The following is a 23,491-nucleotide window of genomic DNA, read 5'->3' on the forward strand; positions in this document are numbered from 1 at the left end:
AGAGAGAGATCCGCGAAGGAGCATCTTTCATCTCTCTCTCGTCTTCGGGGGAGGAGTGCGTCACAGAGTTATAGGACGATGAATCCGATATCACCTGGCGCTGGGAACTATTTCGGGTTTCCTTGGCCTTCTTCTTGGTCTTCTCCGGCACCTTGTAAGGAGCCGGAGTCATCATCTCCGTCAGGAGAGCGTCCGCAGTGTCTTCGGGCAGAGGGGCCGGATAGTCGATCTTCTCCGATGCCCCCACCCAGTCCTGTCAAAGGCATAGGAGCTCAGACCCCGCACGTGGTTAAGCTATGGGAAGTAAAAATCCTACCAGATGTACAAAACTTACCAGATTTGCAGGGCGCTTCGCGCTTAGCCCGCGGTCCTTGGTGAGAGAGGGAGGGATCGGCACCCTTGAACAGCACCCTCCAGACGTCCTTGTGCGTCATGTCGAAGAGCTCACTCAGAGTCTGGTGCTGGGCCGGGTCGAACTCCCACAAGTTGAAATCCCATTGTTGACACGGGAGGATCCGACGGAAGAGCATGACCTGGACTATGTTGACAAGCTTGAGCTTCTTGCTTGCCATATTCCGGATACATTTCTGGAGTCCGTCCAGCTCCACCGATGAACCCAGGACAGGCCCTTCTCTTTCCAGGAGGTGAGCCGCGTGGGGATTCTGGATCGAAACTCGGGGGCCGCCACCCAGTTGGCGTCGCGCGGCTCGGTGATTTAGAACCATGCCGATTGCCACCCCTTTATGGTCTCCACGAAGGAGCCTTCAAGCCATATAACATTGGGCATCTTGCCCACCATGGCTCTGCCGCATTCTACTTGTTAGCCTCCCACCACCTTCAGCTTGATATTGAAGGTCTTCAGCCACAGGACGAAGTGGGGCCGGATACGGAGGAAAGCCTCACACACGACAATGAACGCCGAAATGTTGAGGATGAAGTTCGGGGCTAGATCATGAAAGTCCAGACCGTAGTAGAACATAAGACCGCAGACGAATGGATGGAGGGGAAACCCCAGTCCGCGGAGGAAGTGGTGGAGGAATACTACCCTCTCGTGAGGTTCCGGGGTGGGGACGATCTGCCCCGCAGCGGGCAGCCAATGCGCGATATTCGCGGATAAGTATCCGGCTCCGCGCAGCTTTTTGATGTGTCCCTCCATGACGGAGGAAGCCATCCACTTGCCTCCCACTCCGGACATGTTTGGAGAAGGTTGAGGAGAAGGATGTGGACTTGGGCGTTGGAGCTCGAGTGCACGAGAATGGATGAGCAAGGAGGAAGAAGGCGTGGGTAGAAAAAGGATAAACCTTATCCCTTTATAAGGGCGGTCGAAACTATGCACCCCCACTAGCCTGGTAAAACTCTCTTATCCTCCAAGCGTCGTAATTGATGGCGCGGTTGGGTTATCCACGCCCATATTGATGAGAATGCCGTAATAAGGGGGACACGATCTCTGCTTTGACAAGACGTGTCAAGAAACTGCCTCGCGTTATGTGCGGGGCTAGTTAAAGAAAAACGGTTCGAATGATCACCGTGCCATGGCATGATGTCATGTTGCCAAAACGTGTCAGCAGATTAGATTTGTGGAAATATTATTCTCTCTATGGTGGTATGTGGAACTTATTTTGCAGGGTCGGACACTATCCTTTTATTCGAACTCTTCTGTGGTGTATCCGGAGGAGGAACCCGCCTTGCAATGCCGAAGACAACACTGCGCGCCGGACTCATCGTCATTGAAGCCTGGTTCAGGGGCTACTGAGGGAGTCCTGGATTAGGGGGTCTCCGGACAGCCGGACTATATCCTTTGGCCGGACTGTTGGACTATGAAGATACAAGATTGAAGACTTCGTCCCTTGTCCGGATGGGACTCTACTTGGCGTGGAAGGCAAGCTAGGCAGTATGGATATGGATATCTCCTCCTATGTAACCGACCTTGTGTAACCCTAACCCCTTCCAGTGTCTATATAAACCGGAGGGTTTTAGTCCGTAGGACAACATACAATCATACCATAGGCTAGCTTCTAGGGTTTAGCCTCTCCGATCTCGTGGTAGATCAACTCTTGTAATACCCATATCATCAAGAATAAATCAAGCAGGACGTAGGGTTTTACCTCCATCAAGAGGGCCCGAACCTGGGTAAAACATCATGTCCCCTGCCTCCTATTACCATCCGTCTTAGACGCACAGTTCGGGACCCCCTACCCGAGATCCGCTGGTTTTGACACCGACAGGAGCCAAACAGTGAATCCGCTCTGCCCTCTCCGTCCATACCTGAAAGAATAATAATAATAATGTTTAGATATCCTCCTTGAAACAAGCAAGTAGAGGATGCGTCTGGAGACGTCAAAGGCTTACCGCATTGGCAGAATGGGTAATATCGTGCCTGTGGTCCTAGACTATGGCTAACGGCGTCTCGTTGCCCTTAAAGAACAACTTCCAGGCATCTTCGTGAGTGGTTCCGAAGAGCCTTTCCAAGGTTTGGCGCTTCTTCGGGTCGAATTCCCATAAGGGGCAGCTTCGGCTTTGGCATGGGAGGATCCGGCGAACCAGCATCACCTGGATTACATCGACGAGCTTGATGTCTTTATCCAACATGCTTTGGATGCGCGTTTGCAGCGCTATCAGTTCGTCCGATGAAGACCAATTTGGGCCCTTCTCTATCCAGGAGGTGAGCCGCATTGGAGCTCCGGACTTGAATTCGGAAGCCGCAGCCCAGGTGGCGTCGCGGGGCTCTGTGATATAGAACCACAGTTTCTGCCACTCCTTGATGGTCTCCACAAAAGTACCCTTGGGCCATGTGACGTTGGGAAGCTTGCTCACCATGGTGCCTCCGTACTCTGCGTACTGGCCATTCACCACCTTCGGCTTCACGTTGAAGATCTTGAGCCACAGTCCGAAGTGGGGTTGGATGCGGAGGGAGGCCTTACGCCCGAAAATGCAAGGCAGGAAGAAGGCATCACACACGACAATAAATGCCGAGATGTTGAGGAAGGAGTTCGGGGCTAGGTCATGAAAATCTAGCCCGTAATAGAACATAAGCCCGCGCACGAAAGGGTGGAGAGGAAACCCTAACCCATGGACGAAATGAGGGATGAACACCACCCTCTCGTTGGGCTTCAGGTTGGGGACGATTTCCCCTTGGCTGGAAGCCGGTGGGCGATTTCTTTCGCAAGATACCCGGCCTCCCAAAGCTTGGTGATGTCCTTCTTCCTAACGGAGGAGGCCATCCACTTGCCTTGCCCTCCGGATCCGGACATGGCTGAGTGCTTCCTTGAGATGGAAAGAATGAGGACTTGGGCACTGGAGCTCGAGAATGGAGGGACAGAGAAAGAGAGAAGGCATGGGTGAAGAAAGGGAATCCTTATCTCCTTATAAAGGCAGTGAATATCAAGTGCCTCCCCACTCGCCTTAAAATTTGCCTGTTCCCAAGGGCTGTGTAAACGACACGGTTATATTGATTTTTTTCAAAGCTATAACTTTTTTGTGCAGCAAATTCGGAAACTATAGCGAACGCGAAAAAATAAACTATGACCCCATCGGCCTCGCGCTGGCGAGAGGTTGTTTTCGGCCGGGTTTGGCCGAAAAGGATTTTTCGTCCAGGCTTTGACCGAAGTAGGGGGGCTCGGCTGGGCCGAAGAGGTGGTGTCGTGGCGGGCCAGAAAATCGTAGTTTTCGGCCCACGCGCGGCGAAGTGGGCTCTTTTTGTCCAACGGGCGGCCGAAGAGCTCTTCGGCCAAGAGTTTGACCGAAGAGTTCGGGATAAGGCTTGCCAGGCCGTCTCCTTCCTCTGGCTACTTGCACTCTGTTTCCTCCTCTCTCTCTCTCGTTCTTCTCTGTAACCTCACAAGCCCGCGCCGATCTCCACAACTTTGCACCCATTTTCACATCCAAGACACAAAATAGATAGATCATACCATTCTCCAACAGCCTACTGTGTTTTTTTGGGTATGGGATAGTTTTTTCTGCGTTTGGAGGGAGGAGCCATGGTGGGGTGGAGAAGGTGTGGTTGGGAAGGAGGTGGTGGTGAGGAGGAGCAGCTGATGTGGACGAGGAGGTGCGGCTTGGGGGGTGACCGGAGTTGAGCCTTCGGTCGTCGAGGGGGCGGTGCGGCCGTTGTCCTGTGGTGCAAGTACTCCGCGAGGTGGCCGGTGCCACTGAGTGAAAGAGAGGAGCAAGAAGCTAGGGACACACGCTTCGAAGGTATAACCATTCCATGACAAATTTTCTCTGAATTGTATATTTTAATTAGTTTAGATAAGTCATATTGTGAAGTGCAGTGTTAATATATTTGTGGAGGCATTTTAGTGGATAGTTAGTGTAACGGGTAATATTAGTCTTTGTTGTGATTAATGAGAGGATGACAATGTCTGACAGGTGAAAATGTCTGAATCAGTAAATCTGACTGTTTACTACGGCACTGGTAATGTTCGATATAATGAGTTGGGGGTTGATCTTAGCGAGTTTAAAAATGGCATCATGACACTAGCTGACCCGGACAGACTGGACATTAGACAGTTGAAGTAACTGGTTGACAACTAGTTTCGGGCTGGATCCTGAAGTATGTTCCGTCAGTATTCATGCATTGTGGACCAAATCTTGTAAAAATGTCAAGTGGGAGTTGATGCCGGTAGATAGGAGAGCATTGGTTGTCCCTTGTTAAGAGCTGCGTCGAGACCGAAGAATCCACCCATATGCACTTGTGCAACCTGTGCCGAAGGAGGAGAATACCGTACAACTCCACAGGGGGTATGAACCCGGCCAAGGCAGTGAAGTGGCTAACGAGATTGTTTTATCCGGGTCACCACAAGATGTGGATGCTAGCCAACCCGAGAAAGAGTCAGACTACGTGCCACACAATGTTTGTGGTCCTGATACTGGGCAGAGTAGCCATTCGATAATATTAGCTGGTTCTGGTTTGCTGATGGGGATGAGGAAGGGGATGAAATGCAGAGGGTGATGGAGGAAGAGGACGAGGATGGATTGGTGGAGGAACTGGATTCTGAAAATTCTGAGGATGAAGTTGAGGTACCGATTCCTTCTGCATGGGAGCAGGACATATCCACCGGCCTTACGGTAACGATGGCCATGAGACTCCATGGCAGTATAATCTGAACCAAGTACAAGATAGGGGCTATGTTTGATACAAAGAAAAAATTGAAGTATGCGGTGATAAAGTGGGCTATGTCTACGCAGAGGGTTTTCGACACACATATCAAGTCCAACAAACTATACCGTGAAATGTGTTGAAACAGGTTGTCCTGGGAAGGTGCACGGGCACGTGCCGAAGTATGACATCCACTGGGTTGTCACATTGTCGTCCCACATAATTGTGTGAGGAGAACCTGCTGGTGAAGCATCCGAACCTGACTTCAAGTCTCATTGCGCAACTCATGTATACTGAGATAGTAGAGAAGAAAGATATGGAAGCAAAACACATCCAGACAGCAGTGAAGGTCAGATGGAATTATGTCATTCCTTATGGGAAGGCTTGGAGGGCTAAGCAGAAGGCTATGGAGGAAAGGTTTGGGACGTTCTTCGACTCATATGATAATGTTGTCCGTCTCTGGGCATACTGAAGGAGAGGAATCCCGAACTTATGTGAACGTACAACACATGAGGTTGCTGAGTATACCAGATTTCAAGGTGTTGAAACGAGTGTTCTTCTCTTTTGCTATGTGCATCGAAGCTTTCCGGCATTGTCCTCCTGTTATGTTTGTGGATGGTACATTCCTGACCGGTCAGTATAGAGGGCAAATCCTGACTGCTATTGGTGTGGACGGGAACAATCAAATCATCCCACTTGCCATGGCATTTGTGGAGGGTGAGAACTTTCTCAGCTGGGTATGGTTCTTGCGCAAGTGAAAATTGCCATCGTGAAGGACCGACCAAACGTGTGTGTCATTCATGACAGACATGCTGGTATATTGAAGGCCGTGAAGACACTTCGTAATCCAACAGATGACGAACCAACACCTTGGAGGGACTTGCAGAGCCGGTGGTGCATGCGCCATCTTGGGGCTAATTTTTTCTCACAGTTCAAGAACAAGCGGTTGATGAACTTGTTCAAAAAATTATGCAAGCAGAGCCAGCAGGAAATACGAATTTATTTGGTCAAAACTAGATGAGTTTACTAAGAAGCAGGTCCGTGCGAGGAAGAAAATGGAAGAAGATCAGGTTAAATTAGCAGCACTCATCGGAGCTAGAGGAGCCAGTAGGTCTTTGTGACTTGCCAGCAATTGACCCTCCTAATACTAAGAGAAAGAAGGGAAGGGCAATAAAGAATTTTTCTGAGTGGATAGAGAAAGAGCCTCCAGTGAATTGGTCTTTGCTGCATGACACACATGGAGCTAGGTATGGCCACATGACAACCAATCTTGCAGAGGTGTATAACTTTGTGCTGAGAGGGAATAGAGCATTGCCACTCACAGCTATTGTGGAGGCTGTATTCCATGGCACTTTGAGATATTTCAGAGAAAGGCACGAGTTAGCAAAGAAGCATATTGAAGATAATCAGAACACACCTTATTGTAGCCGTGTCATGGAATACATGGCAAAGAAGATAGAGAAAGCAAAGAAGCACACTGTCAGACTCATAGGGAATCAAGAAAGGAGGTATGAGGTTCAGCTTCCTACCGATGGTTTTGGTTCTGGAAATGAGGTGAAGACACACGAGGTAAAAATTGGAACGGAATTTTATCCAACGTGTGAGTGTACATGCAACAAACCGAAGTTGTTGCACCTACCTTGCTCTCATGTGTTGGCTGCCTGTGGCCAGATTGAGTTGGATGCTATATCCTTCGTGTCCCCATACTATTTAAAAGAGGCAGTGCTCAACATGGACAGGCGAGATGACAGGGTTTAGAGTCGTCGGCAATTTCAACAAGGTAAACGACGGTGAGAGAGTATACATCCCGCATCCAGACCTTCGGCGAACAAGTAGGGGCAGACGAAAGGCCCGTCGCATCCGGAACGATATGGACCAGTCTGAAGCTGGTGGAGCAACCAGACAATGTTTGTTATGCGCTGGCTTATGGGCATAGGATGAAATATTGTCCCGACCTGAACAAAGATGGTGCTTCGCATCGACGAGTGCTTCCACATCGACGGCTGCGACAACAGGAGCAAGAGGCGGACGTGGTCGTGGCAGTCGAGGCCGAAGGGGCGGACGAGGAAGAAATAACTCACAAGCTATATAATGTGCCGTAGTGGGTTTTAATATGTAATATGTCAGGACTATGTTTTTATATGTATATGTAAGGATATGTTTAATTTGTAATATGTGAGGACTATGTTTTAATATGTAATATGTCAGGACTATGTTTTAATATGTAATATGTCAGGACTATGTTTTAATTCGTAATATGTCAGGACTATGTTATAATTTGTAATATGCGTACTATGTTTTATTTGCACCTGAGATTTGTTGTTTGAATTGCAGATATGTCTTCGTATCCGTTGCTTAATGGTAACATCGATAGAAAGCACCGGGGCGCCCTTACGGAAGCGGGCAACAACTTAGACGTGTTGGTCACTCGTACCCCAAAGACTAACTGGCTGATACACGATTCATGGGTTGATAGGTATGTGTGCATATAATGGAGACCATATAATGACTTACTATGTTTGACATACTTTTCATAACCGCTAACAATCTCTTTATTTTGTAGGTTAAGTTGGGCTGGACTTCTACCCTTGGCACGGCTGGTTGAGGGTACATTGGATGAGTGGATTGATGGTCCGGACTTAGATGAGGCAGGTGAACCATTGCAGTTACACAAGAGGCAAGTAAAACGTTTCTCTTACAAGTCACTCCTTACCTGCTTAGTAGATAGATGGAGACCAGAGACACATACGTTTCACTTTCTGGGAGAGATGGCGCCTACTTTACAGGATGTGTCTTACTTGTTGGGATTACCTCTGGCCGGTGCTGCCATAGGTCCCTTAGAGGCAGAATCTGGGTGGCAAGTAGCGATGCAGACCCGTTTTTTGGCTGCGGTCCCGACTGCTAGGGCCATAGACAACGATCCTCATGGACCTCTTTTTAGATGGTTGAGCCAGTTTCAGGTAACCATCACGGCCACTTAAACAAATGTTGTTTTTTAGTTGTCCGATGTTCATACAATTATTACGTTTCTATGTAGATTGTCTCGTTAGGACATCCCGACGTTCAGTTGTCGGAGGCACAGATTGACCGGTCCCTAGAGGCATATATTCTTTGGCTGTTCGGCAAGACAATGTTTACGGAGAACCACGTGACCACTGTCGATGCACGACTCATCGGTATTGCACGAGAGATAGCTGACGCACGTTGCCCTGCGGATATTCTACAGAGGAGTTTTGGTTCTGCTGTGTTAGCGGCTACGTACAGAGGCCTGTGCAAAGCTTGCTTGTTGAAGTCTAGAAAATCTAGTCTTGTTGGATGTCCATTATTGTTGCAGCTCTGGTCATACGAGAGATTCCCTATTGGACGACCCTATGTCTACGTTTGATAAACCTTTTGGTTTGGAGGACTTAGCTGGGACTTATGTGCCTGCTATCGGCGACTTACCTACTATGGGATCTGTTTGGACACGGCGAGAGGTACTTTTATATTAAGTAACAATTAATTCAATTATTTCTTGCCATTCAATAGTATTACTAATGCTTATTTGTTGTCATGCACAGAGACAGTTTGCGCATACTCAGGTTAGGGGATGCTACCCGTCCTTCACGGCGCAGTTTGATAGTTTGCACGAGGATCAAGTTATTTGGGAGCCATACTCGCCTCAGGCTATATCATCGAGGTACCCAGTTGGGATTTCTGGATTGTGCACTAGAGATCGGCACTTTTGGATGACCAAGGCCAAGTTGGTGTTCGACGTGACGGTTGAGGAGATGTCTCTTCATAGGGTGATGGAGACAGTTCGGTCTATATCAAGAGCCTGAGATTCCAGATATTCCACACTTGCCAACACGTGCACAAGTAAGTACTAATACTATTTTAGTTGCAGCTCTGCATTCATAATATACCTAATCATGTATCGCGCATGTCAATCTCAGGGACAGTCGCCTAGGAGGAAACAAGTCCATGGCTTATTGGCTTCAGAGCATTACCCCTTACGTTGACGAATGGACTACCGCTGCGACAAATATCTGGGGTGAGGTTCGGCCCTTTAACTGGGAAATGTTCGGGTTGTATCTGCAGCGTTACCGGCATACAACGAGGATCTACTTGGTTCCATCAGCTGCTCCTGATCAGATCGAAGCCCCTCTCACCAGCGATATGTACCCAACTGCCTCTGTTGTGGGAACCAGACACCACGCGGTAAATGCCTTGGTTCTCATATGTTAAGTCTTTTGTTAATCTGGACATATTCGCTTGGTTGTCTATTCGTGGTGTCTATCATACAACGAGGATATAATTGGTTCTCTTTGTGTACAGGGTGACTTGACACTACAGGCGCGAGAGGAGGTTTCCGCTTTAATGCGGCGCTTTCAGAGGGATGCAGAACCCGAAAGCGGCGGCATGAAGATATCATCGTCGTCCTCGCTCTCCTCACTCCATAAAAATGGATGCTTTTCTGTAGTCCTTCTGAAAGTTTCACTCTTTGGCTCCACCACCTTCTTCCACCTTTCATGCAACCTAAGAAGTTCTTGACGTACCTCCTCATAGGTCCTTTCAGGCCACCCAGACCTACATAATTGGTGAGCCAACTCATTCATTATGGTTTCACTACCGGTGAGTTCGTCCCATGGAACTATCCTATTGTCCATCCTGAAATCGGTAGCTAGACTCAGCAGAGTGCTGCTCATCTCAGGGTGAAAACTACGATCGAATGGATAATGGGACATCTCGACTACACTACACTGGAATGCTTATCCACCTCCGCCTGAAGCGGGTTTTATAGATACAGAGGAGAAAATGGCGGGAAAGAATAACTGCGGTATGGCGGGAAGGGTTGGCGGAAGGGATTGGGGGCAAATAAGGCAGAAGGGATTGGCGGGAAAATAAGGCGGGAAGGATTGGCGGGAAAATAAGGCGGGAAGGGGTTGGCAGGACGGGTGGCGGAAACATATGGCGGGAAGGGGTGGGCGGGAAACCGGGTGGTGAGAAATACATTTCAGCATGAGCCATGCAACTTCGGCAGGGTTGACCAAAAAGTGACTTTTCGGCCTAGACTTGACCAAAAAGTCTATTTCGGCCTAGAGTTGACCAAAAAGTGCCTTTTCGGCCAGGGGATGGCCAAAAACTATACTTTGGCCTAATTGTGGCCGAAAAGTACTACTTCGGCCTAACTGTGGCCAAAAAGTACTACTTCGGCCAAAGAATGGCCGATGGGCTACTAGTTTTGGTTTTTTTGCATTATGTCCTATAGTTTCCGAAATTGCTACAAAAAATAACATAGTTTTGAAAAAAAATTCCGTATTGATGAGAATCCCACAATAATGGGACATGATCTCTGCTTCGACAAGACGTGCCTATTAAAACTGCGTCTCGAAATGTGGAATGGCAGATGGAAAACGGTTCGAAATGATGACCAAGTAGATGTGATGTCACATTTCAAAAAGTTGTCAGCAGATTGGACTCATGTAATGATACGTCTCTGTCATATCTACTTTTCCAAACACTTTTGCCCTTGTTTTGGACTCTAACTTGCATGATTTGAATGGAACTAACCCGGACTGACGCCTGTTTTCAGCAGAATTACCATGGTGTTATTTATGTGCAGAAACAAACATTCTCGGAATGACCTGAAACTTCACGGAGCAACTTTTTGGAAAATATAAAAAATACCTGCAAAAGATGAAGGCCAGGGGGGCCACCACCTGTCCACGAGGGTGGGGGGCGCCCTACCTCGTGGGCCCCCTGGAGCTCCTCCGACCAACTCCAACTCTATATATTGTGTTTCGGGGAGAAAAAAATCAGAGAGAAGAATTCATCGCGTTTTACGATACGGAGCCGCCGCCAAGCCCTAAAACCTCTCGGGAGGGCTGATCTGGAGTCCGTTCGGGGCTCCGGAGAGGGGAATCCGTCGCCATCATCATCATCAACCATCCTCCATCACCAATTTCATGATGCTCACCGCCGTGCGTGAGTAATTCCATCGTAGGCTTGCTGGACGGTGATGGGTTGGATGAGACTATCATGTAATCGAGTTAGTTTTGTTAGGGTTTGATCCCTAGTATCCACTATGTTCTGAGATTGATGTTGCTATGAATTTGCTATGCTTAATGCTTGTCACTAGGGCCCGAGTGCCATGATTTCAGATCTGAACCTATTATGTTTTCACATATATGAGAGTTCTTGATCCTATCTTGCAAGTCTATAGTCACCTATTATGTGTTATGATCCGTTAACCCCGAAGTGACAATAATCGGGATACTTACGGTGATGACCATAGTTTGAGGAGTTCATGTATTCACTATGTGTTAATGCTTTGTTCCGGTACTCTATTAAAAGGAGGCCTTAATATCCCTTAGTTTCCGTAAGGACCCCGCTGCCACGGGAGGGTAGGACAAAAGATGTCATGCAAGTTCTTTTCCATAAGCATGTATGACTATGTTCGGAATACATGCCTACATTACATTGATGAATTGTAGCTAGTTCTGTGTCACCCTAGGTTATGACTGTTACATGATGAACCGGATCCGGCATAATTCTCCATCACTGATCCATTGCCTATGAGCTTTCCATATATTGTTCTTCGCTTATTTACTTTTCCGTTGCTACTGTTACAATAACTACAAAATACCAAAAACATTACTTCTGTTATCATTACCTTTTGCTACCGTTACCACTACTATCATATTACTTTGCTACTAAATACTTTGCTGCAGATATTAAGTTATCCAGGTGTGGTTGAATTGACAACTCAGCTGCTAATACTTGAGAATATTCTTTGACTCCCCTTGTGTCGAATCAATAAATTTGGGTTGAATACTCTACCTTCGAGAACTATTGCGATCCCCTATACTTGTGGGTTATCAAGACTATTTTCTAGCGCTGTTGCCGGGGAGCATAGCTCTATTCTTTGAGTCACTTGGGATTTATATCTTCTTATCATTATGAAGAACTTGAGAGATCCAAAAACCAAGATTTATCCCTCAACTACGAGGGGAGGTAAGGAACTGCCATCTAGCTCTGCACTTGATTCACCTTCTGTTTTAAGTAAGCTTGCGACACCTAAACCTGCTTCTGCTATTCGTTCTGATATGTCGCATGTTATTGATGATGCTACTTCTGCTATACATGATACTTATGATGAAACTACTTCTATGCTTGATACTACTGTGCCACTTGGTGAATTTCTTGATGAACAACTTGCTAGGGCTAGAGAGATTGAAAATATTGAATCTGATAATACTGATGAAATTGATGATGAAGACTTGCCTGTTATTCCTGAGGGTTATGTTTTTGATAAAGAAGCTTCTTTAGCTATTTTAGCTTGCAAAGATAGATACGAACTTAAGAGGTTATTAGCTAAATGGAATAAGCAATCTCTAAATGCTAGGATGAAACCTGACCCTGCTTTTGCTACTTCACCTATCTGTGTTACTGATAAGGATTATGAATTCTCTGTTGATCCTGATATAATTACTTTGGTTGAATCTGATCCTTTTCATGGCTATGAATCTGAAACTGTTGTGGCACATCTTACTAAATTAAATGATATAGCTACCCTGTTCACTAATGATGAGAGAACTCGCTACTTTTATATCCTTAAAATATTTCCGTTCTCATTAAAGGGTGATGCTAAGATATGGTTTAATTCTCTTGATCCTGGTTGTGTGCGTAGTCCTAGGATATGATTTATTACTTCTCTGCTAAATATTTCCCTGCTCATAAGAAACAAGCTGCTTTAAGGGATATATATAATTTTGTGCAAATTGAAGAAGAGAGTCTCCCACAAGCTTGGGGGAGGCTTCTCCAATTACTTAATGCTTTGCCTGATCATCCTCTTAAGAAAAATGAAATACTTGATATCTTTTATAATGGACTAACCGATGCTCAGAGATTACCTGGATAGTTGTGCTGGTTCTGTTTTCAGGGAAAGAACACCGGATGAAGCTGAAATTCTATTGAATAATATGTTGACAAATGAAAATAATTGGACACCTGAAGCCAATTCCTGAGCCTATTCCTAAACCAACTCCGAAGAAGAGGGGTATTCTATTTCTCAGTCCTGAAGATATGCAAGAGGCAAAGAAATCTATGAAAGAAAAAGGTATTAAAGCTGAAGATGTTAAGAATTTACCTCCTATTGAAGAAATACATGGTCTTAATTTACCGCCTGTTGAAGAAACATATGATCTTAATCCATTACCTATTGAAGAAACTCATGGTCTTGATAACGACACAGGTAGTAAAGGTAAATTCTCTCTATAGATATGATAAAGCTGAAATCCCATTTACTAAGTTTGCTAGCCCATGCTTAGATGAGTATGATAAATTTATGGCTAAGCAAGAAGACTTTAATGCTTATTTTGGTAGACAATTGAAATACAATTCAAATATGCTTGAACACTTGGGTGATTATATGGCTAATGTCAAAGGTGAACTTAAACTTATTAGTAAACATGCTTCTATGGTTACCACTCAAGTAGAACAAGTACTTAAAGCTCAAAATGATTTGCTCAATGAATTGAATAGTAAGATAATGATAATGCTGTTAGAGTTATGACTAGAGGTGGTAGAATGACTCGGGAACCTTTGTATCCTGAAGGCCACCCTAAGAGAATTGAGCAAGATTCTCAGAGAAATAAGGTGGATGCACCTAGTCCTTATAAAAAGAAGAAAAAGAAAAATGATAACTTTGCATACTTCTAGTGAACCTATACTGTTAAACCTGAGAATCCAAATGATATTTCTATTTCTGATGCTGATGCTCAACCTGTAATGATAATGATATAGAAATTGAACCTGCTGTTGATCTTGATAACCCACAATCAAAGAATCAACGTTATGATAAGAAAGACTTTGTTGCTAGGAAACGGTAAAGAAAGAGAACCATGGGTTCAGAAACCCATGCCTTTTCCTCCCAAACCATCCAAGAAAAAGGATGATGAGGATTTTGAGTGCTTTGCTGAAATGATTAGACCTATCTTTTTGCGTATGCGATTAACTGATATGCTCAAAATGAATCCTTATGCTAAGTATATGAAAGATATTGTTACAAATAAAAGAAAGATACCGGAAGCTGAAATTTCCACCATGCTTGCTAATTATACTTTTAAGGGTGGAATACCAAAGAAACTTGGAGATCCCGGTGTACCAACTATACCATGCTCCATTAAAAGAAACTATGTTAAAACTGCTTTATGTGATCTTGGAGCCGGTGTTAGTGTTATGTCTCTCTCTTTATATCGTAGACTTGATTTGAATAAGTTGACACCTACTGAAATATCTTTGCAAATGGCTGATAAACCAACTGCAATCCCTGTCGGTATTTGTGAGGATGTGCCTGTTGTAGTTGCAAACGTTACTATTTTAATGGACTTTGTTATTCTTGATATTCCCGAGGACGATAGTATGTCTATTATTCTTGGAAGACCCTTTTTGAATACTACAGGGGCTGTTATTGATTGCACTAAAGGCAATGTCACTTTTCATGTTAATGGTAATGAGCACACAGTACACTTTCTGAGGAAACAACCTCAAGTTCATAGTATCAACTCTATTGGAAAAAAATCCATCGATTAAATTTGGAAGTTTTGAATTTCCTCTTCCTACTGTCAAGAAGAAATATGATATTCTTATTATTGGGGATGTGCATATCCCCGTTGAGGTAACATAGTGTTATTCGAAATTTCTCCGGTTCCATGTTATTCGGAATGAGTTCGTTAACAAGACTTGATCAACCTTGTTAGTGCATTCCTTTTGATGATCATGAGATGGATGAAACTAGAAGGCACAACCTTCTGTACCTTCCTTTTACTTTATGTTATTTATATTAAATAAAATAAAAATAGTATTTTTCTGTCTGTTATTCGATTATCCATGCAATATAAAAATACCCCGAAAATAGAAGTTCTCCAAATGCCCTGAAATTTAAATATGATTTTTTTTCTAGAATATTTGAGAATATTTGGCACTGAGAACACATCAAGGGAGGCACCCACCTTCCCACGAGGGTGGAGGGCGCGCCCTACCCCCCTGGGAACGCCCCTGCCTCGTGGGCCCACGGTGGCCCTCCTCCACTTATCCTTTCACCCACACACTCCTTCTTCCTCCCCCAAACATGAATATCCAGCTCAAACCCGAGTCCAAGCTCATTTTGCTGCCATTTTCGATCTCCTTGCTCAAAGCACCTCTCACAAAACTGCTTGGGGAGATTGTTCCTTGGTATGTGACTCCTCCATTGGTCCAATTAGTTTTTGTTCTAGTGCTTTATTCATTGCAAATTTGTGCTGCCTAGGTGACCATGTTCTTGAGCTTGCATGTCAAATTTATATGGTCAAAAGTAGTTTTGATGCATGATATAGGCCCTAGGCACTTGTAGGAGTAGTTGCTATCAATATTATTGAGTTTGGTTTAATTTTATTTTGAAGTTACTAAAAATTTCTGAATTTTTCAAAAAATGATGAAGAGACTTTTGAGGGGCTCATCGAGCCGAAGCTCGAAGGAAAAGGCGCCGAAGCCTAAGTATAATCTGCCTCGCACTGCGGAGGTTCGGTCGTGTGAATGGCCTTCTGATGATTTCTTGAGAGTAGCCGGGATTTATGAAGATTTTTATGAATTGGCTAGAATGCAGGCCTCACCGCTTTCCTCCACGACCAATGCGATCAGTATCTCTTACTCACAAATATCTTTGTGCAAAACTTTCATTTCCATTCTAGGAGCTCACCACCTACGGTGGAGTTTCATTTATATGATGAGCATAAGGAGATGTCACTTTATGATTTTTGTCGGTTTTGTTTAGTCCCTTTCGAGCGCAAGACAGAGGAACCACGTCGCGAGGATGTGGATGGGTTTATCGATACTATCACTGTAGGGGAAACAAGGAAGGTTTCCGATGCACGAATCACTAGCATACATTTTCCTGTTTTACGCTATTTTGCATTATTTGCTAGTCGTTGTTTAATTGGTCGCGGAAACTGTGGAAACCTTAGTATCCCTGATATTATTATTTTGCTCCACGGTTTATACGGTGATAACTCTGTTAGTATGGGCGGCATTATTGCTAAACGGTTAAGTCTGAACCGTACCAAGGTCCCCATCTTTAGAGGCATCTATGCTTCACGCCTAGCTGCACATTTTAACATACCTATTAGGCATTATGAAAAGGAAGAAAAGGTGGTGCCTCGTGTTTATCTAGATTATAAAAGTATGGTGGCACATGATTTTAATGTTAAGAATAGGGAAGGAGAGCTTAAATATAAATTGTTCTTTGATAAACATCATCATGAGACTATTACCCTGCCTGCTCCTTCTTTGTTTGATTTATCTGCAGGCCAGTACCTTGTTTCATTGAAGGCTATTCACGCCTACCGGAACCCTGCACCAGCCATGGAGCCAGAGCCGGAACCACAAGTTGACCCTTCACGACAGTCCAATTACCAGTGGGATCCGGAGATGATTGTCAGCCAGTGGTAATTAGATTCTTCTTCTTCTTCTCAGTACAACCCCAACTATTATTATGGATATCCGCCAGGCCAACCATGGCCATAGACCAACTTAGGCCAAAAGCCTAAGCTTGGGGGAGTACGTATTTCTGACCGACATTACATTTATGTTCACACACTCATTGCTAGATGTTAGTGCTCATACTTTTTCATTGTATCATCCATGCTAGTTTAATTTCCTTTTTATGCTTTCTTCTTATGTGTTTAATAAACCTTAAGAAAAACCAAAAAAATTAGTTGTAGCTTTTAACTAGTTTACTTTCCATGCTTGTAGTAGTAATTAAAAAGAAAACCTAAAAAGATTTCATGTTCTTCTTTTACTTGTTGGGAGCTCTCCCGTGTAAATAGTTTTATGTCTTTTCTTTCTTTGGGGGTCGATAGGAGAAGACCATAATTAAATTGTTGAAGTGGCTCTTGTATGCATTATTGTTGATCTGACAAAAGAGCCCATATTGCCTTGTCTTCTCCTGTTTATTGAATGCTTGCAGATTCCAGCTTAGTCCAATGCACGTGCACTATTATTATTATTCACATCGTTCGGTCGTGCAAGTGAAAGGCAATTATGACGATATATGATGGACTGACTGAGATGAGAAAAGCTGTATGAACTCGACCTCTTTTGTTTTTGTAAATATGATTAGTTCATCGTTCCTGATTCAGCCTATTATGAATAAACATGTTTGCAATGACAACTAGAGATCATAGTTTCTGTGCCATGCTTGATTAGCTATGAGTTATAATGGTTTACCTTGCGTGCCAACATGCTATTAAAATGGTTGTGATGTGGTATGATAGGGTGGTATCCTCCTCTGAATGATTTAAGTGACTTGACTTGGCGCATGTTCACGCATGTAGTTGAAACAAAATCAACATAGCCTTCACGATATTTATGTTCATGGTGGATTATATCCTACTCATGCTTGCATTCGGTGTTGATTAATTTTAATGCATGTTCATGACTGTTGTCGCTCTCTAGCTGGTCGCTTCCCAGTCTTTGCTAGCCTTCACCTGTACTAAGCGGGAATACTGCTTGTGCATCCATCCCTTAAACCCCAAAGTTATTCCACTGAGTCCACTATACCTACCTATATATGGTATCTACCTGCCGTTCCAAGTAAATTTGTATGTGCCAAACTCTAAACCTTCAAATAAATATCCTGTTTTGTATGCTCGAATAGCTCATGTATCAACTAGGGCTGTCTATATCTTCCATGTTAGGCGGGTTATTCTCAAGAGGAGTGGACTCCGCTCCTCACTCACGAGAAAGTGGCTGGTCACCGGGATGCCCAGTCCCATGCTTTATGCAAACTAAATCAAAATAATTGCAAACAAAACTCCCCCTGGGACTCTTGTTAGTTGGAGGCACTCGTTGTTCGAGCAAGCCATGGATTGATGCTTGTTGGTGGAAGGGGGAGTATAAACTTTATCATTCTGTTTGGGAACCGCCATATAATGTGTGTAGCATGGAAGATATCGCCATCTCTTGGTTTATGTTGACAATGAAAGTATACGCTCAATCTCTATTTCAAAACTGAGCTCCTGGCCACCTCTACAAATTCCCTGCTTCCCTCTGCGAAGGGCCTATCTATTTACTTTATGCTTGAGTCATCATCCTTCTTATTTAAAAGCACCAGTTGGAGAGCACCGCTGTCATTTGCATTCATTACTATTTTACATTGAGTATGACTTGACTGGATCTCTTTTACCATGAATTACAATGTCTAGTCAGTCCTTGGTCTTTAAAGGTGCTCTGCATTTATGTTTTGCGGTCTCAGAAAGGGCTAGCGAGATACCACCTTGTTATATCATATTATGATTGTTTTGAGAAAGTGTTGTCATCCGAGATTTATTATTATTGCTGGCTAGTTGATTATGCCATTGATGAGTAAACTTGAGACCTAAGCGTTATTGCGAATGTGGTTAGTTATAATCTTTGCTGAAAACTTGAATGCTGGCTTTACATATTTACAACAACAAGAGCAAACAGAGTTTGTAAAAGTTTTTCTTTATCACTTTCAGTTTATCAACTGAATTGCTTGAGGACAAGCAAAGGTTTAAGCTTGGGGGAGTTGATACGTCTCCGTCGTATCTACTTTTCCAAACACTTTTGCCCTTGTTTTGGACTCTAACTTGCATGATTTGAATGGAACTAACCCGGACTGACGTGTTTTCAGCAGAATTACCATGGTGTTATTTATGTGCAGAAACAAACGTTCTCGGAATGACCTGAAACTTCATGGAGGAACATTTTGGAAAATATAAAAAATACCGCAAAAGATGAAGGCCAGGGGGCCCACCACTTGTCCACGAGGGTGGGGGGTGCGCCTGCCCCCTAGGGCGCGCCCCTGCCTCGTGGGCCCCCTGGCTCCTCCGACTCCAACTCCAACTCTATATATTGTGTTTCGAGGAGAAAAAAATCAGAGAAGAATTCATTGCGTTTTACGATAGGAGCCACCGCCAAGCCCTAAAACCTGTCGGGAGGCTGATCTGGAGTCCGTTCGGGCTCCGGAGAGGGGAATCCGTCACCATCGTCATCATCAACCATCCTCCATCACCAATTTCATGATGCTCACCACCGTGCGTGAGTAATTTGCATCGTAGGCTTGCTGGACGATGTGATGGGTTGGATGGAGATTCTATCATGTAATCGAGTTAGTTTTGTTAGGGTTTGATCCCTAGTATCCACTATGTTCTGAGATTGATGTTGCTATTACTTTGCTATGCTTAATGCATGTCACTAGGGCCTGAGTGCCATGATTTCAGATACGAACCTATTATGTTTTCATCAATATATGAGAGTTCTTGATCCTATCTTGCAAGTCTATAGTCACCTATTATGTGTTATGATCCGTTAACCCCGAAGTGACAATAATCGGGATACTTACCGGTGATGACCGTAGTTGAGGAGTTCATGTATTCACTATGTGTTAATGCTTTGTTCCGATACTCTATTAAAAGGAGGCCTTAATATCCCTTAGTTTTCGTAAGGACCCCGCTGCCACGGGAGGGTAGGACAAAAGATGTCATGCAAGTTCTTTTCCATAAGCACGTATGACTATATTCGGAATACATGCCTACATTACATTGATGAACTGGAGCTAGTTCTGTGTCACCCTAGGTTATGACTGTTACATGATGAACTGCATCCGGCATAATTCTCCATCACCGATCCATTGCCTACGAGCTTTCCATATATTGTTCTTCGCTTATTTACTTTTCCCGTTGCTATTGCTATCATCACTACAAAATACCAAAAACACTACTTTTACTACTGTTACCTTGTGCTACCGTTACCACTACTATAATATTACTTTGCTATTAAATACTTTGCTGCAGATATTAAGTTTCCAGGTGTGGTTGAATTACAACTCAGCTGCTAATACTTGAGAATATTCTTTGGCTCCCCTTGTGTCGAATCAATAAATTTGGGTTGAATACTCTACCCTCGAAAACTGTTGCCGATCCCCTATACTTGTGGGTTATCATGTAATATTATATTCTCCGCGGTTGTGTGTGGTACTTGTGTTGCATATCTGGACACATTCATTGCGTCCGAAGACTATCTTGGAGTATTCGGAAAGGGGAACCCGCCTTGCAATGCCGAAGACAATCTGCGCGCCGGACACCTCGTCATTGAAGCCTGGTTTAGGGGCTACTGAGGGAGTCCTGGACTAAGGGGTCCTCGGGCGTCTGACCTATTAGACATGGGCCGGACTGATGGGCTGTGAAGATACGAAGACCGAAGACTCTACCCGTGTCCGGATGGGACTCTCCTTGGCGTGGAAGGCAAGCTTGGCGACCAAATATGAAGATTCCTTTCTCTGTAACCGACCTTATGTAACCCTAGATCCCTCCGGTGTCTATATAAACCGGAGGGCTAGGTCCGTAGAGATATATCCTCATAATCATAGTCAAACATGCTAGACTTCTAGGGTTTAGCCATTACGATCTCGTGGTAGATCAACTCTTGTAATACTCATATTCATCAAGATCAATCAAGCAGGAAGTAGGGCATTACCTCCATAGAGAGGGCCCGCACCTGGGTAAACATCATGTCCGCTGTCTCCTGCTACCATCGACCTTAGACACATAGTTCGGGACCCCCTACCCGAGATCCGCTGGTTTTGACACCGACAGTGAGACCCTAACGGTCCTGGACTACGAGCACTACCACCACCCTCACTGCATTAAGAAGTGGTTGCGATTGAAGAACACATGCCCATTTTGTAGAGAGGGCGCACACGCGTGTGTACTAGCAAACATGCCCGTGCGTTGCAACGATAGCTAAATAAATTATGCGCTGGCCAAATAAGTATGACTCAATACCCCGACATATGAGAGTCCTCTATTTTAACACAGTGGCTCATCATTTTGCCACTTATCTTTATTTCGACCCTCGCTGATGATGGACGCGATGTTTCACGTGATCGCAATGCATTCGACATGGTAAATCCCAAGGCAATGAGTTTGCCACCGCACGACACAGTTGTCATTGTGTAGTGCAAGGAAATGTTTTATGCTTTAAAAATAAATCTCATCTACCACAAAACTACTCCTAATGCCTAGACATAAATACTTCCCAAAAACTAATCAAAACCTAGACATAAAATACTTTTGAAATGGCAAACAATTTTTTGAATTGACAAACAATTTTTTTTAAATTTGGGCATATTTTCAAATTCACAAATATTTGTTTTGTTTAGATGAACATTTATGGAATACATGAATAGTTTTCGAATTCATGAACATTTTTTGAATCGATATTTTTTTAATTAGGGCAAAAAATTGAAATTCACAAAAAAGTTTTTTTGAGTATTTTCTAAAATTTCATGGAGAATTTTTTAGTTTCCCGAATATGTTTTGAATACACGATAATTTTTCCAAATCAAGACGGTGATTTTTTTATAATTTGCGAACATTTTTTCTAAAATCACCAACATTTTTTGAAACACAATTTTTTTATGTTTTTTTGAACATTTTCGAATTCGTAAATATTTTATGATTTCTCGAACATTTTTTTGAAAAGTCACAACTTTTTGAAATTTTTAAATCTTAAATTAATTTAAAGAGGAAATAAAAGAAGTGAAATGAGAAGAAAAGACAAAAAATGAAATGAAAAAATCAGGGGCGCCACACCCCGTGGGCCGGCCCATCAGCACATACATGGGGGGAGGAGGTGTGTGAGAAAAAGGAGTGGAACTTGAGGTTCAAACTGTGGTCTTCTAGGTGGGAGAGATAGGCTGTAGCAACTATGTCAGTGGTATGTGTGTGATATATATTGGGTATCATACCTATAAATGCACTAAGCAACTAAGCACAATGCGGACTTAAAAAAACAAATTTGTCGTGGAATTGTCACGGTAGATGTCCTAGCGAAAGGACTTAGCCGTAGGGCCATCGCAACTAGGAAGCTTAAAGGGGTTAATCAGGACAAAGGACACGAGAGGTTTATACTGGTTCGGCCCCTTACGGTGAAGGTAAGGCCTAGTCCAGTTGATGTTGTATTGCTAGATTTCGATGACCAAGGAGCGAATCCGCTAGCTTGGCTATCAATCTCTTGTTTCTTGTCCTAAGCCGCCGCCGGGTCGTCCCCTTATATACATGGGTTGACGCCCGGCGGCCTACAAAGTCCTGGCCGGCTCATAAAGCGTGTCCGGCTCGGTGACTTCTTTTATATGCCTTTCTTTACAAGTCTTTCTTTACATACGGCGGTTTACAATATTGGGCCTTAAGCCGCCTCTGGGCTTAGGCCTTCTACAAGTCTTAATAAACTATCACCTTGAATATTACTGGGCTTCTTTTGTAACCCGCCATTGGGGTTGACCCGGCTCCTCCTGGGCGGGTCATACCTGGTAGCTATATTACCAACATTAGGCCCCAGGTTGACTTGAACTTTGTTCTTTGTCAATCTTCAATACTTAGATGAAATCCATCTTCCTTTCTCTGTAAAAATTCTGTAACCCGCCATGATGTCATCTTCTGAAAATACGAAAGCCTGCTATGACATCATCTTCAACGGATCTTTATCTTTTAATGTCTCCCTAGAATCGAGGCGTCCGTTTAGCTGGATAATCATTGTTTTGGTCTTCCTCAATTTTCGTGCCTGTCTGTTCACCTATCCCCTTATAAATAGGCTTGGCCGGTCTTTCCCCTTTTCTTATTCTTCCTCATCTTCTTGCTACCTCTCTGCCTCTCGAGCTCTGCCGTCACCGCAGTGCTCGCCGTCGCCTCTCAACGTCGGCCGCTGCATCGCCCTGTGCTCGTCCCGACAACCGCGGCAACCCTTCGCAGAAGCCCTGCCTTCGTAAGTTCCTACCTTTCCGCGCCCTTAGATTTGTTTTAGGGTTATGAGTTCATCGATGTTCTTCGTCGTTCATCACAGACCTCCTTGTAGTTTCTTCTCTGTACCCTCTCTTGGTCCAGAAGGAAAGCATAACTTATGCGGTAGTGGTTTTATGCCCATTTTAGATGTTAGTAGATCCTTTTCCTTTGCACATATACCTTCTTAGAGTCGATGAACTCCTCCACGCTCATTCTTTAGGTCTAGATTTATTTTTCTTTTCTGACCCATTTTGATCCAGAATACTAGTGATAGCTTTGGGAAATCTGTTTGTCTCAACACTTAGCCAATTCTATTTTTGGTTTCCTTCAAATGTCTTTAGTCATGGTGGCTTATTACGCCGGCTCACTTTTCCCTTATATGACATTAGCCCTTAATTAAGCCGCCATTACTCATTTGCACCATCATCATTTAACTTTTAATTTCACCATTGAATTGAACCGGCACATTACTTTCTTTTCAGTTTATCCTTTGATCATCATGCCGTCAAAAGCACCGATTGTCTGCAACTGGGTCCCTTCCACAGTCACTGAAGATACCTTGAAGGAATTCTTC

Source organism: Triticum urartu, chromosome 4 (assembly GCF_003073215.2).
Source record: "Triticum urartu cultivar G1812 chromosome 4, Tu2.1, whole genome shotgun sequence".
NCBI classification, from domain to species: domain Eukaryota; kingdom Viridiplantae; phylum Streptophyta; class Magnoliopsida; order Poales; family Poaceae; genus Triticum; species Triticum urartu.